This window comes from Phyllobates terribilis, unplaced genomic scaffold (genome assembly GCF_046119375.1).
Source record: "Phyllobates terribilis strain yellow unplaced genomic scaffold, ASM4611937v1 Scaffold_2__4_contigs__length_985480577, whole genome shotgun sequence".
Taxonomy (NCBI): domain Eukaryota; kingdom Metazoa; phylum Chordata; class Amphibia; order Anura; family Dendrobatidae; genus Phyllobates; species Phyllobates terribilis.
Window position 1 is genome coordinate 903,745,185 of NW_027362762.1, and position 17,781 is coordinate 903,762,965.

Below are 17,781 nucleotides of genomic sequence, written 5' to 3' on the forward strand. Positions count from 1 at the left end.
AAAAGACAGTTTTAATGCCCCTTGGAAGAGACGTGGAGATCACAGTAGCTTAACAAGATGATTTTAATGCCCCTTGGAAGAGACGTTGAGATCACAGCAGCTTAAAAATATGGTTTTAATGCCTGTTGGAAGAGACGTGGAGGTTACAGTAGTTTAACAAGACGATTTTAATGCCGCTTGGTAGAGACGTGGAGTTCAGAGTGGTTTAACAAGACGATTTTAATGCACCTTGAAAGAGACGTGCAGTTCAGAGTGGTTTAACAAGACACTTTTAATGCCCCTTGGAAGAGACGTGGAGGCCACAGTAGCTTAACAAGATGGTTTTAATGCTCCTTTGAAGAGATTAGGAGTTCAGAGTGGTTAAACAAGATAGTTTTAATACCGTTGGGAAGAAACGTGGAGGTTACAGTAGCTTAACAAGACTGTTTTAATGCCCGTAGGAAAAGACGTGGAGTTCAGAGTGGTTTAACGTGACGGTTTTAATGCCCCTTGGAAGAGACGTGGAGGTCACAGTAGCTTAACAAGACGGTTTTAATGCCCCTTGGAAGAGACGTGAAGGTCACATTAGCATAAGAAGACGGTTTTAATGCCCCTTGGAAGAGACGTGGAGTTCAGATTGTTTTTAAAATACGGTTTTAATGCCCCTTGGAAGAGACTTGGAGGTCACAGTAGCTTAACAAGATGGTTTTAATGCCCCTGGGAAGAAAAGTGGAGTTCAGAGTGGTTTAACAAGACGGTTTTAATGCCCCTTGGAAGAGACGTGGAGGTCACAGCAGTTTAACAAGACGGTGCTAATGCCCCTTGGAAGAGAAATGGAGTTCAGAGTGGTTTAACAAGATGGTTTTAATGCCCCTTGGAAGAGAGGGGGAGGTCACAGTAGCTTAACAAGATGGTTTTATTGCTCCTTGGAAGAGACTTTGAGGTCACAGTAGCTTAACAAGATGGTTTTAATGCCCTTGGAAGATACGTGGAGGTCAGAGTTGTTTTAAAAGACAGTTTTACTGCCCCTTGGAAGAGACGTGGAGGTCACAGTAGCTTAACAAGATGGTTTTAATGCCCCTTGGAAGAGACGTGGAGTTCAGAGAGGTTTCACAAGATGGTTTTAATGCCCCTTTGAAGAGACATGGAGGTTACAGTGGTTTAACAAGATGGTTATAATGCCCTTGGTAGAGACGTGGAGTTCAGAGTGGTTTAACGAGACAATTTTAATGCCCCTTGGAAGAGACGTGCAGTTCAGAGTGGTTTAACAAGACACTTTTAATGCCCCTTGGATGAGACGTGGAGGCCACAGTAGCTTAACAAGATGGTTTTAATGCCCATTGGAAGAGACTAGGAGTTCATAGTGGTTAAACAAGATAGTTTTAATACCCCTGGGACGAGACGTGGAGGTTACAGTAGCTTAACAAGACGGTTTTAATGCACCTTGGAAAAGACGTGTAGTTTAGAGTGGTTTAACAAGATTTTTTTACTGCCCCTTGGAAGAGACGTGGAGGTTACAGTAGCTTAACAAGACGGTTTTAATGGCCCTTGGAAGAGACATGGAGTTCAGAAGGGTTTATCAAGACAGTTATAATGACCCTTGGAAGAGACATGGAGGTCACAGTAGTTTAACAAGACGATGCTAATGCCCCTTGGAAGAGAAATGGAGTTCAGAGTGGTTTAACAAGATGGTTTTAATGCCCCTTGGAATAGACGGGGAGATCACAGTAGCTTAACAAGATGGTTTTATTGCCCCTTGGAAGAGACTTTGAGGTCACAGTAGCTTAACAAGATGGTTTTAATGCCCTTGGAAGATACGTGGAGGTCAGAGTTGTTTTAAAAGACAGTTTTACTGCCCCTTGGAAGAGACGTGGAGGTCACAGTATCTTAACAAGATGGTTTTAATGCCCCTTGGAAGAGACGTGGAGTTCAGAGTGGTTTCACAAGATGGTTGTAATGCCCCTTGGAAGAGACGTGGAGATTACAGTGGTTTATCAAGACAATCAAGACAGTTTTAATGCCCCTTGGTATAGACGTGGAGTACAGAGTGGTTTAACAAGACGATTTTAATGCCCCTTGGAAGACACGTGCAGTTCAGAGTGGTTTAACAAGACACGTTTAATGCCCCTTGGAAGAGACATGGAGGCCACAGTAGCTTAACAAGATGGTTTTAATGCCCCTTGGAAGAGACTAGGTGTTCAGAGTGGTTAAACAAGATAGTTTTAATACACCTGGGAAGAGATGTGGAGGTTACAGTAGCTTAACAAGACGGTTTTAATGCCCCTTGGAAAAGACGTGGAGTTCAGAGTGGTTTAACAAGATGGTTTTTATGCCCCTTAGAAGAGACGTGGAGGTCACAGTAGCTTAAAAAGACGGTTTTAATGCCCATTGGAAGAGACATGGAGGTCAGAGTGGTTTAACAAGACGGTTTTAATGCCCCTTGGAACAGACGTGGAGTTCACAGTATGTTAACAAGACGGTTTTAATGCACCTTAGAAGAGACGTGAAGTTCAGTGTGGTTTAACAAGACGGTTTTAATGCCCCTTGGAAGAAACATGGAGTTCAGAGTAGTTTAACAAAATGGTTTTAATGCCCCTTGCAAGAGAGGTGGAGGTCACAGTCGCTTAACAGTACGGTTTTAATGCCACTTGGAAGGGACGTGAAGGTCACAGTAGCTTAACAAGATGCTTTAAATTCCCCTTGGAAGAGACGTGGAGGTCACAGTAGCTTAACAAGACGGTTTTAATGCCCCTTGGAAGAGACATGGAGGTCAGAGTGGTTTAACAAGACGGTTTTAATGCCCCTTGGAAGAGACGTGGAGCTTACAGTAGCTTAACAAGATACTTTTAATTCCCCTTGGAAGAGACGTGGAGGTCACAGTAGCTTAACAAGATGGTTTTAATGCCCCTTGGAAGAGACTAGGAGTTCAGAGTGGTTAAACAAGATATTTTTAATACCTCTGGGAAGAGACGTGGAGGTTACAGTAGCTTAACAAGACGGTTTTAATGCCCCTTGGAAAAGACATGGAGTTCAGAGTGGTTTAACAAGATGGTTTTAATGCCCCTTGTAAGAGACGTGGAGGTCACAGTAGCTTAACAAGATGGTTTTAATGCCCCTTGGAAGAGACATGGATGTCAGAGTGGTTTAACAAGACGGTTTTAATGCCCCTTGGAAGAGAGGTGGAGGTCACAGTAGGTTAACAAGACGGTTTTAATGCCACTTGGCAGGGACGTGGAGGTCACAGTAGCTTAATAAGACGGTTTTAATGCCACTTGGAAGGGACGTGGAGGTCACAGTAGCTTAACAAGATGCTTTTAATTCCCCTTGGAAGAGATGTGCAGGTCACAGTAGCTTAGCAAGACGGTTTTAGTGCCCCTTGGAAGAGACGTGGAGGTCACAATAGCTTAACAAGATGGTTTTAATGGCCCTTGGAAGAGACGTGGAGTTCAGAAGGGTTTAACAAGACAGTTATATTTCCCTTTGGAAGAGACGTGGAGGTCACAGTAGGTTAACAAGACGATTTTAATGCCCCTTGGATAAAAAGTGGAGTTCAGAGTGGTTTAACAAAACAGTAGCTTAGCAATACGGTTTTAATGCCCCTTGGAAGAGACAAGGAGTTCAGAGTGGTTTACCAAGACGGTTTAACTTCCTCTTGGAAAAGACGTGGAGTTCAGAGTGGTTTAACAAGACGGTTTTAATGTCCCTTGGAAGAGATGTGGAGGTCACAGTAGCTTAACAAGACGGTTCTAATGTACTTGGAAGAGACGTGGAGGTCAAAGTGGTTTACCAAGACGGTTTTAATGTCCCTTGGAAGAGACGTGGAGGTCTCAGTAGAATAACAAGACGGTCGTAATGCCCCTTGGATTAGATGTGGAGTTTAGAGTAGTTTAACAAGACGATTTTAATGCCCCTTGGAAGAGACGTGGAGTTCAGAGTGGTTTAACAAGATGGTTTTAATGCCCCTTGGAAGAGACGTGGAGGACACAGTAGCTTAACAAGACGGTTTTAATGCACCTTGGAAGAGACGTGGACGACACAGTAGCTTAAAAAGACGGTTTTAATGCCCCATGGAAGAGACATGGAGGTCAGAGTGGTTTAACAAGACGGTTTTAATGCCCCTTGTAAGAGACATGGAGGTCAGAGTGGTTTTAAAAGACCGTTTTAATGCCCCTTGTAAGAGACGTGGAGGTCACAGTAGCTTAACAAGATGGTTTTAATGCCCCTAAGAAGAAAAGTGGAGTTCAGAGTGGTTTAACAAGACGGTTTTAATGCCCCTTGGAAGAGACGTGGAGTTCAGATTGTTTTTAAAATACGGTTTTAATGCCCCTTGGAAGAGACATGGAGGTCAGAGTGGTTTAACAAGACGGTTTTAATGCCCCTTGGAAGAGACGTGGAGCTTACAGTAGCTTAACAAGATACTTTTAATTCCCCTTGGAAGAGACGTGGAGGTCACAGTAGCTTAACAAGATGGTTTTAATGCCCCTTGGAAGAGACTAGGAGTTCAGAGTGGTTAAACAAGATATTTTTAATACCTCTGGGAAGAGACGTGGAGGTTACAGTAGCTTAACAAGACGGTTTTAATGCCCCTTGGAAAAGACGTGGAGTTCAGAGTGGTTTAACAAGATGGTTTTAATGCCCCTTGTAAGAGACGTGAAGGTCACAGTAGCTTAACAAGATGGTTTTAATGCCCCTTGGAAGAGACATGGATGTCAGAGTGGTTTAACAAGACGGTTTTAATGCCCCTTGGAAGAGAGGTGGAGGTCACAGTAGGTTAACAAGACGGTTTTAATGCCACTTGGCAGGGACGTGGAGGTCACAGTAGCTTAATAAGACGGTTTTAATGCCACTTGGAAGGGACGTGGAGGTCACAGTAGCTTAACAAGATGCTTTTAATTCCCCTTGGAAGAGATGTGCAGGTCACAGTAGCTTAGCAAGACGGTTTTAGTGCCCCTTGGAAGAGACGTGGAGGTCACAATAGCTTAACAAGATGGTTTTAATGGCCCTTGGAAGAGACGTGGAGTTCAGAAGGGTTTAACAAGACAGTTATATTTCCCTTTGGAAGAGACGTGGAGGTCACAGTAGGTTAACAAGACGATTTTAATGCCCCTTGGATAAAAAGTGGAGTTCAGAGTGGTTTAACAAAACAGTAGCTTAGCAATACGGTTTTAATGCCCCTTGGAAGAGACAAGGAGTTCAGAGTGGTTTACCAAGACGGTTTAACTTCCTCTTGGAAAAGACGTGGAGTTCAGAGTGGTTTAACAAGACGGTTTTAATGTCCCTTGGAAGAGATGTGGAGGTCACAGTAGCTTAACAAGACGGTTCTAATGTACTTACAAGAGACGTGGAGGTCAAAGTGGTTTACCAAGACGGTTTTAATGTCCCTTGGAAGAGACGTGGAGGTCTCAGTAGAATAACAAGACGGTCGTAATGCCCCTTGGATTAGATGTGGAGTTTAGAGTGGTTTAACAAGACGATTTTAATGCCCCTTGGAAGAGACGTGGAGTTCAGAGTGGTTTAACAAGATGGTTTTAATGCCCCTTGGAAGAGACGTGGAGGACACAGTAGCTTAACAAGACGGTTTTAATGCACCTTGGAAGAGACGTGGACGACACAGTAGCTTAAAAAGACGGTTTTAATGCCCCATGGAAGAGACATGGAGGTCAGAGTGGTTTAACAAGACGGTTTTAATGCCCCTTGTAAGAGACATGGAGGTCAGAGTGGTTTTAAAAGACCGTTTTAATGCCCCTTGTAAGAGACGTGGAGGTCACAGTAGCTTAACAAGATGGTTTTAATGCCCCTGAGAAGAAAAGTGGAGTTCAGAGTGGTTTAACAAGACGGTTTTAATGCCCCTTGGAAGAGACGTGGAGTTCAGATTGTTTTTAAAATACGGTTTTAATGCCCCTTGGAAGAGACTTGGAGGTCACAGTAGCTTAACAAGATGGTTTTAATGCCCCTGGGAAGAAAAGTGGAGTTCAGAGTGGTTTAACAAGACGGTTTTAATGCCCCTTGGAAGAGACGTGGAGGTCACAGTAGCTTAACAAGACGGTTTTAATGCCCCTTGGAAAAGACGTGTAGTTCAGAGTGGTTTAACAAGATTTTTTAATGCCCCTTGGAAGAGACGTGGAGGTCACAGTAGTTTAACAAGACGGTGCTAATGCCACTTGGAAGAGACATGGAGGTCAGAGTGGTTTAACAAGATGGTTTTAATGCCCCTTGGAAGAGATGTGAAGGTCACAGTAGCATAAGAAGACGGTTTTAATGCCCTTTTTAAGAGATGTGGAGTTCAGATTGTTTTTAAAATACGGTTTTAATGCCCCTTGGAAGAGACGTGGAGGTCACAGTAGCTTAACAAGATGGTTTTAATGCCCCTGGGAAGAAAAGTGGAGTTCAGAGTGGTTTAACAAGACGGTTTTAATGCCCCTTGGAAGAGACGTGGAGGTCACAGTAGCTTAACAGGACGGTTTTAATGCCCCTTGGAAGAGATGTGGAGTTCAGAAGGGTTTAACAAGACAGTTATAATGACCCTTCGAAGAGACATGGAGGTCACAGTAGTTTAACAAGACGGTGCTAATGCCCCTTGGAAGAGAAATGGAGTTCAGAGTGGTTTAACAAGATGGTTTTAATGAACCTTGGAAGAGACGGGGAGGTCACAGTAGCTTAACAAGATGGTTTTATTGCTCCTTGGAAAAGACTTTGAGGTCACAGTAGCTTAACAAGATGGTTTTAATGCCCTTGGAAGATACGTGGAGGTCAGAGCTGTTTTAAAAGACAGTTTTACTGCCCCTTGGAAGAGACGTGGAGGTCACAGTAGCTTAACAAGATGGTTTTAATGCCCCTTGGAAGAGACGTGGAGTTCAGAGTGGCTTCACAAGATGGTTTTAATGCCCCTTGGAAGAGACATGGAGGTTACAGTGGTTTAACAAGACGGTTATAATGCCCCTTGGTAGAGACGTGGAGTTCAGAGTGGTTTAACGAGACAATTTTAATGCCCCTTGGAAGAGACGTGCAGTTCAGAGTGGTTTAACAAGACACTTTTAATGCCCCTTGGATGAGACGTGGAGGCCACTGTAGCTTAACAACATGGTTTTAATGCCCATTGGAAGAGACTAGGAGTTCAGAGTGGTTAAACAAGATAGTTTTAATACCACTGGTAAGAGACGTGGAGGTTACAGTAGCTTAACAAGACGGTTTTAATGCCCCTTGGAAAAGACGTGTAGTTCAGAGTGGTTTAACAAGATTTTTTAATGCCCCTTGGAAGAGATGTGGAGGTCACAGTAGCTTAACAAGACGGTTTTAATGCCCCTTGGAAGAGACGTGGAGTTCAGAAGGGTTTATCAAGACAGTTATAATGACCCTTGGAAGAGACATGGAGGTCACAGTAGTTTAACAAGACGGTGCTAATGCCCCTTGGAAGAGAAATGGAGTTCAGAGTGGTTTAACAAGATGGTTTTAATGCCCCTTGGAAGAGACGGGGAGGTCACAGTAGCTTAATAACATGGTTTTATTGCCCCTTGGAAGAGACTTTGAGGTCACAGTAGCTTAACAAGATGGTTTTAATGCCCTTGGAAGATACGTGGAGGTCAGAGCTGTTTTAAAAGACAGTTTTACTGCCCCTTGGAAAAGACGTGGAGGTCACAGTAGCTTAACAAGATGGTTTTAATGCCCCTTGGAAGAGACGTGGAATTCAGAGTGGTTTCACAAGATGGTTGTAATGCCCCTTGGAAGAGACGTGGAGATTACAGTGGTTTAACAAGACAGTTTTAATGCCCCTTGGTAGAGACGTGGAGTACAGAGTGGTTTAACAAGACGATTTTAATGCCCCTTGGAATACACGTGCAGTTCAGAGTGGTTTAACAAGACACTTTTAATGCCCCTTGGAAGAGACGTGGAGGCCACAGTAGCTTAACACGATGGTTTTAATGCCCCTTGGAAGAGACTAGGTTTTCAGAGTGGTTAAACAAGATAGTTTTAATACCCCTGGGAAGAGATGTGGAGGTTACAGTAGCTTAACAAGACGGTTTTAATGCCCCTTGGAAAAGACGTGGAGTTCAGAGTGGTTTAACAAGATGGTTTTAATGCCCCTTGGAAGAGACGTGGAGGTCACAGTAGCTTAAAAAGACGGTTTTAATGCCCCTTGGAAGAGACATGGAGGTCAGAGTGGTTTAACCAGACGGTTTTAATGCCCCTTGGAACAGACGTGGAGGTCACAGTAGGTTAACAAGACGGTTTTAATGCACCTTAGAAGAGACGTGAAGTTCAGTGTGGTTTAACAAGACGGTTTTAATGCCCCTTGGAAGAAACATGGAGTTCAGAGTAGTTTAACAAAATGGTTTTAATGCCCCTTGCAAGAGAGGTGGAGGTCACAGTCGCTTAACAAGACGGTTTTAATGCCACTTGGAAGGGACGTGTAGGTCACAGTAGCTTAACAAGATGCTTTTAATTCCCCTTGGAAGAGACGTGGAGGCCACAGTAGCTTAACAAAATGGTTTTAATGAACCTTGGAAGAGACATGGAGGTCAGAGTGGTTTAACAAGACGGTTTTAATGCCCCTTGGAAGAGACGTGAAGGTCACAGTAGCATAAGAAGACGGTTTTAATGCCCCTTGGAAGAGACGTGGAGTTCAGATTGTTTTTAAAATACGGTTTTAATGCCCCTTGGAAGAGACGTGGAGGTCACAGTAGCTTAACAAGATGGTTTTAATGCACCTTGGAAGAAAAGTGGAGTTCAGAGTTGTTTAACAAGACGGTTTTAATGCCCCTTGGAAGAGACGTGGAGGTTATAGTAGCTTAACAAGATACTTTTAATTCCCCTTGGAAGAGACGTGGAGGCTACAGTAGCTTAACAAGATGGTTTTAATGCCCCTTGGAAGAGACTAGGAGTTCAGAGTGGTTAAACAAGATAGTTTTAGTACCTCTGGGAAGAGACGTGGAGGTTACAGTAGCTTAACAAGACGGTTTTAATGCCCCTTGGAAAAGACGTGGAGTTCAGAGTGGTTTAACAAGATGGTTTTAATGCCCCTTGGAAGAGACGTGGAGGTCACAGTAGCTTAACAAGACGGTTTTAATGCCCCTTGAAAGAGACATGGAGGTCAGAGTGGTTTAAAAAGATGGTTTTAATGCCCCTTGGAAGAGAGGTGGAGGTCACAGTAGGTTAGCAAGACGGTTTTAATGCCACTTGGCAGGGACGTGGAGTTCACAGTAGCTTAACAAGACGGTTTTAATGCCACTTGGAAGGGACGTGGAGGTCACAGTAGCTTAACAAGATGCTTTTAATTCCCCTTGGAAGAGATGTGCAGGTCACAGTAGCTTAGCAAGACGGTTTTAATACCCCTTGGAAGAGACGTGGAGGTCACACTAGCTTAACAAGATGGTTTTAATGCCCCTTGGAAGAGACGTGGAGTTCAGAAGGGTTCAACAAGACAGTTATATTGCCCTTTGGAAGAGACGTGGAGGTCACAGTAGTTTAACAAGACGATTTTAATGCCCCTTGGATAAAAAGTGGAGTTCAGAGTAGTTTAACAAAAGAGTAGCTTAGCAATACGGTTTTAATGCCCCTTGGAAGAGACAAGGAGTTCAGAGTGGTTTACCAAGACGGTTTAACTTCCCCTTGGAAAAGACGTGGAGTTCATAGTGGTTTAACAAGACGGTTTTAATGTCCCTTGGAAGAGATGTGGAGGTCACAGTAGCTTAACAAGACGGTTTTAATGTCCGTGGAAGAGACGTGGAGGTCAAAGTGGTTTACCAAGACGGTTTTAATGTCCCTTGGAAGAGACGTGGAGGTCTCAGTAGATTAACAAGACGGTCGTAATGCCCCTTGGATTAGATGTGGAGTTTAGAGTGGTTTAACAAGACGGTTTTAATGCCCCTTGGAAGAGACGTGGAGTTCAGAGTGGTTTAACAAGATGGTTTTAATGCCCCTTGGAAGAGACGTGGAGGACACAGTAGCTTAACAAGACGGTTTTAATGCACCTTGGAAGAGACGTGGACGACACAGTAGCTTAAAAAGACGGTTTTAATGCCCCATGGAAGAGACATGGAGGTCAGAGTGGTTTAACAAGACGGTTTTAATGCCCCTTGTAAGAGACGTGAAGGTCAGAGTGGTTTTAAAAGACCGTTTTAATGCCCCTTGTAAGAGACGTGGAGGTCACAGTACCTTAACAAGATGGTTTTAATGCCCCTGAGAAGAAAAGTGGAGTTCAGAGTGGTTTAACAAGACGGTTTTAATGCCCCTTGGAAGAGACGTGGAGGTCACAGTAGCTTAACAGGACGGTTTTAATGCCCCTTGGAAGAGACGTGGAGTTCAGAAGGGTTTAACAAGACAGTTATAATGACCCTTTGAAGAGACATGGAGGTCACAGTAGTTTAACAAGACGGTGCTAATGCCCCTTGTAAGAGAAATGGAGTTCAGAGTGGTTTAACAAGATGGTTTTAATGCCCCTTGGAAGAGACGGGGAGGTCACAGTAGCCTAACAAGATGGTTTTATTGCTCCTTGGAAGAGACTTTGAGGTCACAGTAGCTTAACAAGATGGTTTTAATGTCCTTGGAAGATACGTCGAGGTCAGAGTTGTTTTAAAAGACAGTTTTACTGCCCCTTGGAAGAGACGTGGAGGTCACAGTACCTTAACAAGATGGTTTTAATGCCCCTTGGAAGAGACGAGGAGTTCAGAGTGGTTTCACAAGATGGTTTTAATGCCCCTTGGAAGAGACGTGGAGGTTACAGTGGTTTAACAAGACGGTTATAATGCCCCTTGGTAGAGACGTGGAGTTCAGAGTGGTTTAACGAGACAATTTTAATGCTTCTTGGAAGAGACGTGCAGTTCAGAGTGGTTTAACAAGACACTTTTAATGCCCCTAGGATGAGACGTGGAGGACAGAGTAGCTTAACAAGATGGTTTTAATGCCCATTGGAAGAGACTAGGAATTCAGAGTGGTTAAACAAGATAGTTTTAATACCCCTGGGAAGAGACGTGGAGGTTACAGTAGCTTAACAAGACGGTTTTAATGCCCCTTGGAAAAGACGTGTAGTTCAGAGTGGTTTAACAAGATTTTTTAATGCCCCTTGGAAGAGACGTGGAGGTCACAGTAGCTTAACAAGACGGTTTTAATGCCCCTTGGAAGAGACGTGGAGTTCAGAAGGGTTTATCAAGACAGTTATAATGACCCTTGGAAGAGACATGGAGGTCACAGTAGTTTAACAAGACAGTGCTAATGCCCCTTGGAAGAGAAATGGAGTTCAGAGTGGTTTAACAAGATGGTTTTAATGCCCCTTGGAAGAGACGGGGAGGTCACAGTAGCTTAACAAGATGGTTTTATTGACCCTTGGAAGAGACTTTGAGGTCACAGCAGCTTAACAAGATGGTTTTAATGCCCTTGGAAGATACGTGGAGGTTAGAGCTGTTTTAAAAGACAGTTTTACTGCCCCTTGGAAGAGACGTGGAGGTCACAGTAGCTTAACAAGATGGTTTTAATGCCCCTTGGAAGAGACGTGGAGTTCAGAGTGGTTTCACAAGATGGTTGTAATGCCCCTTGGAAGAGACGTGGAGATTACAGTGGTTTAACAAGACAGTTTTAATGCCCCTTGGTAGAGACGTGGAGTAAAGAGTGGTTTAGCAAGATGATTTTAATGCCCCTTGGAATACACGTGCAGTTCAGAGTGGTTTAACAAGACACTTTTAATGCCCCTTGGAAGAGACGTGGAGGCCACAGTAGCTTAACAAGATGGTTTTAATGCCCCTTGGAAGAGACTAGGTGTTCAGAGTGGTTAAACAAGATAGTTTTAATACCCCAGGGAAGAGATGTGGAGGTTACAGTAGCTTAACAAAACGGTTTTAATGCCCCTTGGAAAAGACGTGGAGTTCAGAGTGGTTTAACAAGATGGTTTTAATGCCCCTTGGAAGAGACGTGGAGGTCACAGTAGCTTAAAAAGACGGTTTTAATGCCCCTTGGAAGAGACATGGAGGTCAGAGTGGTTTAACAAGACGGTTTTAATGCCCCTTGGAACAGACGTGGAGGTCACAGTAGTTTAACAAGACGGTTTTAATGCACATTAGAAGAGACGTGAAGTTCAGTGTGGTTTAACAAGACGGTTTTAATGCCCCTTGGAAGAAACATGGAGTTCAGAGTAGTTTAACAAAATGGTTTTAATGCCCCTTGCAAGAGAGGTGGAGGTCACAGTCGCTTAACAAGATGGTTTTAATGCCACTTGGAAGGGACGGGTAGGTCACAGTAGCTTCACAAGATGCTTTTAATTCCCCTTGGAAGAGACGTGGAGGTCACAGTAGCTTAACAAGACGGTTTTATTGCCCCTTGGAAGAGACATGGAGGTCAGAGTGGTTTAACAAGATGGTTTTAATGCCCCTTGGAAGAGATGTGAAGGTCACAGTAGCATAACAAGACGGTTTTAATGCCCCTTGGAAGAGACGTGGAGTTCAGATTGTTTTTAAAATACGGTTTTAATGCCCCTTGGAAGAGACGTGGAGGTCACAGTAGCTTAACAAGATGGTTTTAATGCCCCTGGGAAGAAAAGTGGAGTTCAGAGTGGTTTAACAAGACGGTTTTAATGCCCCTTGGAAGAGACGTGGAGGTCACAGTAGCTTAACAGGACGGTTTTAATGCCCCTTGGAAGAGATGTGGAGTTCAGAAGGGTTTAACAAGACAGTTATAATGACCCTTCGAAGAGACATGGAGGTCACAGTAGTTTAACAAGACGGTGCTAATGCCCCTTGGAAGAGAAATGGAGTTCAGAGTGGTTTAACAAGATGGTTTTAATGCACCTTGGAAGAGACGGGGAGGTCACAGTAGCTTAACAAGATGGTTTTATTGCTCCTTGGAAGAGACTTTGAGGTCACAGTAGCTTAACAAGATGGTTTTAATGCCCTTGGAAGATACGTGGAGGTCAGAGTTGTTTTAAAAGACAGTTTTACTGCCCCTTGGAAGAGACGTGGAGGTCACAGTAGCTTAACAAGATGGTTTTAATGCCCCTTGGAAGAGACGTGGAGTTCAGAGAGGGTTCACAAGATGGTTTTAATGCCCCTTGGAAGAGACATGGAGGTTACAGTGGTTTAACAAGACGGTTATAATGCCCCTTGGTAGAGACGTGGAGTTCAGAGTGGTTTAACGAGACAATTTTAATGCCCCTTGGAAGAGACGTGCAGTTCAGAGTGGTTTAACAAGACACTTTTAATGCCCCTTGGATGAGACGTGGAGGCCACTGTAGCTTAACAAGATGGTTTTAATGCCCATTGGAAGAGACTAGGAGTTCAGAGTGGTTAAACAAGATAGTTTTAATACCCCTGGGAAGAGACGTGGAGGTTACAGTAGCTTAACAAGACGGTTTTAATGCCCCTTGGAAAAGACGTGTAGTTCAGAGTGGTTTAACAAGATTTTTTAATGCCCCTTGGAAGAGATGTGGAGGTCACAGTAGCTTAACAAGACGGTTTTAATGCCCCTTGGAAGAGACGTGGAGTTCAGAAGGGTTTATCAAGACAGTTATAATGACCCTTGGAAGCGACATGGAGGTCACAGTAGTTTAACAAGACGGTGCTAATGCCCCTTGGAAGAGAAATGGAGTTCAGAGTGGTCTAACAAGATGGTTTTAATGCCCCTTGGAAGAGACGGGGAGGTCACAGTAGCTTAACAAGATGGTTTTATTGCCCCTTGGAAGAGACTTTGAGGTCACAGTAGCTCACAAGATGGTTTTAATGCCCTTGGAAGATACGTGGAGGTCAGAGCTGTTTTAAAAGACAGTTTTACTGCCCCTTGGAAAAGACGTGGAGGTCACAGTAGCTTAACAAGATGGTTTTAATGCCCCTTGGAAGAGACGTGGAGTTCAGAGTGGTTTCACAAGATGGTTGTAATGCCCCTTGGAAGAGACGTGGAGATTACAGTGGTTTAACAAGACAGTTTTAATGCCCCTTGGTAGAGACGTGGAGTACAGAGTGGTTTAACAAGACGATTTTAATGCCCCTTGGAATACACGTGCAGTTCAGAGTGGTTTAACAAGACACTTTTAATGCCCCTTGGAAGAGACGTGGAGGCCACAGTAGCTTAACAAGATGGTTTTAATGCCCCTTGGAAGAGACTAGGTGTTCAGAGTGGTTAAACAAGATAGTTTTAATACCCCTGGGAAGAGATGTGGAGGTTACAGTAGCTTAACAAGACGGTTTTAATGCCCCTTGGAAAAGACGTGGAGTTCAGAGTGGTTTAACAAGATGGTTTTAATGCCCCTTGGAAGAGACGTGGAGGTCACAGTAGCTTAAAAAGACGGTTGTAATGCCCCTTGGAAGAGACATGGAGGTCAGAGTGGTTTAACAAGACGGTTTTAATGCCCCTTGGAACAGACGTGGAGGTCACAGTAGGTTAACAAGACGGTTTTAATGCACCTTAGAAGAGACGTGAAGTTCAGTGTGGTTTAACAAGACGGTTTTAATTCCCCTTGGAAGAAACATGGAGTTCAGAGTAGTTTAACAAAATGGTTTTAATGCCCCTTGCAAGAGAGGTGGAGGTCACAGTCGCTTAACAAGACGGTTTTAATGCCACTTGGAAGGGACGTGTAGGTCACAGTAGCTTAACAAGATGCTTTTAATTCCCCTTGGAAGAGACGTGGAGGTCACAGTAGCTTAACAAAATGGTTTTAATGACCCTTGGAAGAGACATGGAGCTCAGAGTGGTTTAACAAGACGGTTTTAATGCCCCTTGGAAGAGACGTGAAGGTCACAGTAGCATAAGAAGACGGTTTTAATGCCCCTTGGAAGAGACGTGGAGTTCAGATTGTTTTTAAAATACGGTTTTAATGCCCCTTGGAAGAGACGTGGAGGTCACATTAGCTTAACAAGATGGTTTTAATGCCCCTTGGAAGAGACGTGGAGGTTATAGTAGCTTAACAAGATACTTTTAATTCCCCTTGGAAGAGACGTGGAGGCCACAGTAGCTTAACAAGATGGTTTTAATTCCCCTTGGAAGAGACTAGGAGTTCAGAGTGGTTAAACAAGATAATTTTAATACCTCTGGGAAGAGACGTGGAGGTTACAGTAGCTTAACAAGACGGTTTTAATGCCCCTTGGAAAAGATGTGGAGTTCAGAGTGGTTTAACAAGATGGTTTTAATGCCCCTTGGAAGAGACGTGGAGGTCACAGTAGCTTAACAAGACGGTTTTAATGCCCCTTGGAAGAGACATGGAGGTCAGAGTGGTTTAACAAGACGGTTTTAATGCCCCTTGGAAGAGAGGTGGAGGTCACAGTAGGTTAGAAAGACGGTTTTAATGCCACTTGGCAGGGACGTGGAGGTCACAGTAGCTTAGCAAAACGGTTTTAATGCCACTTGGAAGGGACGTGGAGGTCACAGTAGCTTAACAAGATGCTTTTAATTCCCCTTGGAAGAGACGTGGAGGTCACAGTAGCTTAACAAAATGGTTTTAATGACCCTTGGAAGAGACATGGAGCTCAGAGTGGTTTAACAAGACGGTTTTAATGCCCCTTGGAAGAGACGTGAAGGTCACAGTAGCATAAGAAGACGGTTTTAATGCCCCTTGGAAGAGACGTGGAGTTCAGATTGTTTTTAAAATACGGTTTTAATGCCCCTTGGAAGAGACGTGGAGGTCACAGTAGCTTAACAAGATGGTTTTAATGCCCCTTGGAAGAGACGTGGAGGTTATAGTAGCTTAACAAGATACTTTTAATTCCCCTTGGAAGAGACGTGGAGGCCACAGTAGCTTAACAAGATGGTTTTAATTCCCCTTGGAAGAGACTAGGAGTTCAGAGTGGTTAAACAAGATAGTTTTAATACCTCTGGGAAGAGACGTGGAGGTTACAGTAGCTTAACAAGACGGTTTTAATGCCCCTTGGAAAACATGTGGAGTTCAGAGTGGTTTAACAAGATGGTTTTAATGCCCCTTGGAAGAGACGTGGAGGTCACAGTAGCTTAACAAGACGGTTTTAATGCCCCTTGGAAGAGACATGGAGGTCAGAGTGGTTTAACAAGACGTTTTAATGCCCCTTGGAAGAGAGGTGGAGGTCACAGTAGGTTAGAAAGACGGTTTTAATGCCACTTGGCAGGGACGTGGAGGTCACAGTAGCTTAACAAAACGGTTTTAATGCCACTTGGAAGGGACGTGGAGGTCACAGTAGCTTAACAAGATGCTTTTAATTCCCCTTGGAAGAGATGTGCAGGTCACAGTAGCTTAGCATGACGGTTTTAATACCCCTTGTAAGAGACGTGGAGTTCAGAGTGGTTTAACAAGATGGTTTTAATGCCCCTTGGAAGAGACGTGGAGTTCAGAGTGGTTTAACAAGATGGTTTTAATGCCCCTTGGAAGAGACGTGGAGGACACAGTAGCTTAACAAGACGGTTTTAATGCACCTTGGAAGAGACGTGGACGACACAGTAGCTTAAAAAGACGGTTTTAATGCCCCATGGAAGAGACATGGAGGTCAGAGTCATTTAACAAGACGGTTTTATTGCCCCTTGGAAGAGACGTGGAGGTCAGAGTGGTTTTAAAAGACCGTTTTAATGCCCCTTGGAAGAGACGTGGAGGTCACAGTAGCTTAACAAGATGGTTTTAATGCCCCTTGGTAGAGACGTGGAGATCACAGCAGCTTAACAATACGGTTTTAATGCCCCTTGGAAGAGATGTGGAGGTTACAGTAGTTTAACAAGACGGTTTTAATGCCCCTTGGTAGAGACGTGGAGTTCAGAGTGGTTTATCAAGACGATTTTAATGAAACTTGGAAGAGACGTGCAGTTCAGAGTGGTTTAACAAGACACTTTTAATGCCCCTTGGAAGAGATGGGGAGGCCACAGTAGCTTAACAAGATGGTTTTAATGCCCCTTGGAAGAGACTAGGAGTTCAGAGTGGTTTAACAAGATGGTTTCAATGCCCCTTGGAAGAGACATGGAGGTCACAGTAGCTTAACAAGACAGTTTTAATGCCCCTTGGAAGAGACGTGGAGGTCACAGTAGCTTAGCAAGACGGCTTTAATGCCCCTTGGATGAAAAGTGGAGTTCAGAGTGGTTTAACAAAACAGTAGCTTAGCAATACGGTTTTAATGCCCCTTTCAAGAGATAAGTAGTTCAGAGTGGTTTAACAAGACGGTTTTACTTCCCCTTGGAAAAGACGTGTAGTTCAGAGTGGTTTAACAAGATGGTTTTAATGCCCCTTGGAAGAGACGTGGAGTTCAGAGTGGTTTAACAAGACGATTTTAATGCCCCTTGGAAGGGACGTGGAGGTCACAGTAGCTTAACAAGATGGTTTTAATGCCCCGTGGAAGAGACGTGGAGGTCACAGTATCTTAACAAGACGATTTTAATGCCCCTTGGAAGAGACATGGAGGTCAGAGTGGTTTAACAAGACGGTTTTAGTGCCCCTTGGAAGAGACGTGGAGGTCACAGTAGCATAAGAAGACGGTTTTAATGCCCCTTGGAAGAGACGTGGAGTTCAGATTGTTTTTAAAATACGGTTTTAATGCCCCTTGGAAGAGACGTGGAGGTCACAGTAGCTTAACAAGATGGTTTTAATGCCCCTGGGAAGAAAAGTGGAGTTCAGAGGGGTTTAAGAAGACGGTTTTAATGCCCCTTGGAAGAGATGTGGAGGTCACAGTAGCTTAACAGGACGGTTTTAATGCCCCTTGGAAGAGACGTGGAGTTCAGAAGGGTTTAACAAGACAGTTATAATGACCCTTGGAAGAGACATGGAGGTCACAGTAGTTTAACAAGACGGTGCTAATGCCCCTTGGAATAGAAATGGAGTTCAGAGTGGTTTACCAAGACGGTTTTAATGCCCCTTGGAAGAGACGTGGAGGTTTCAGT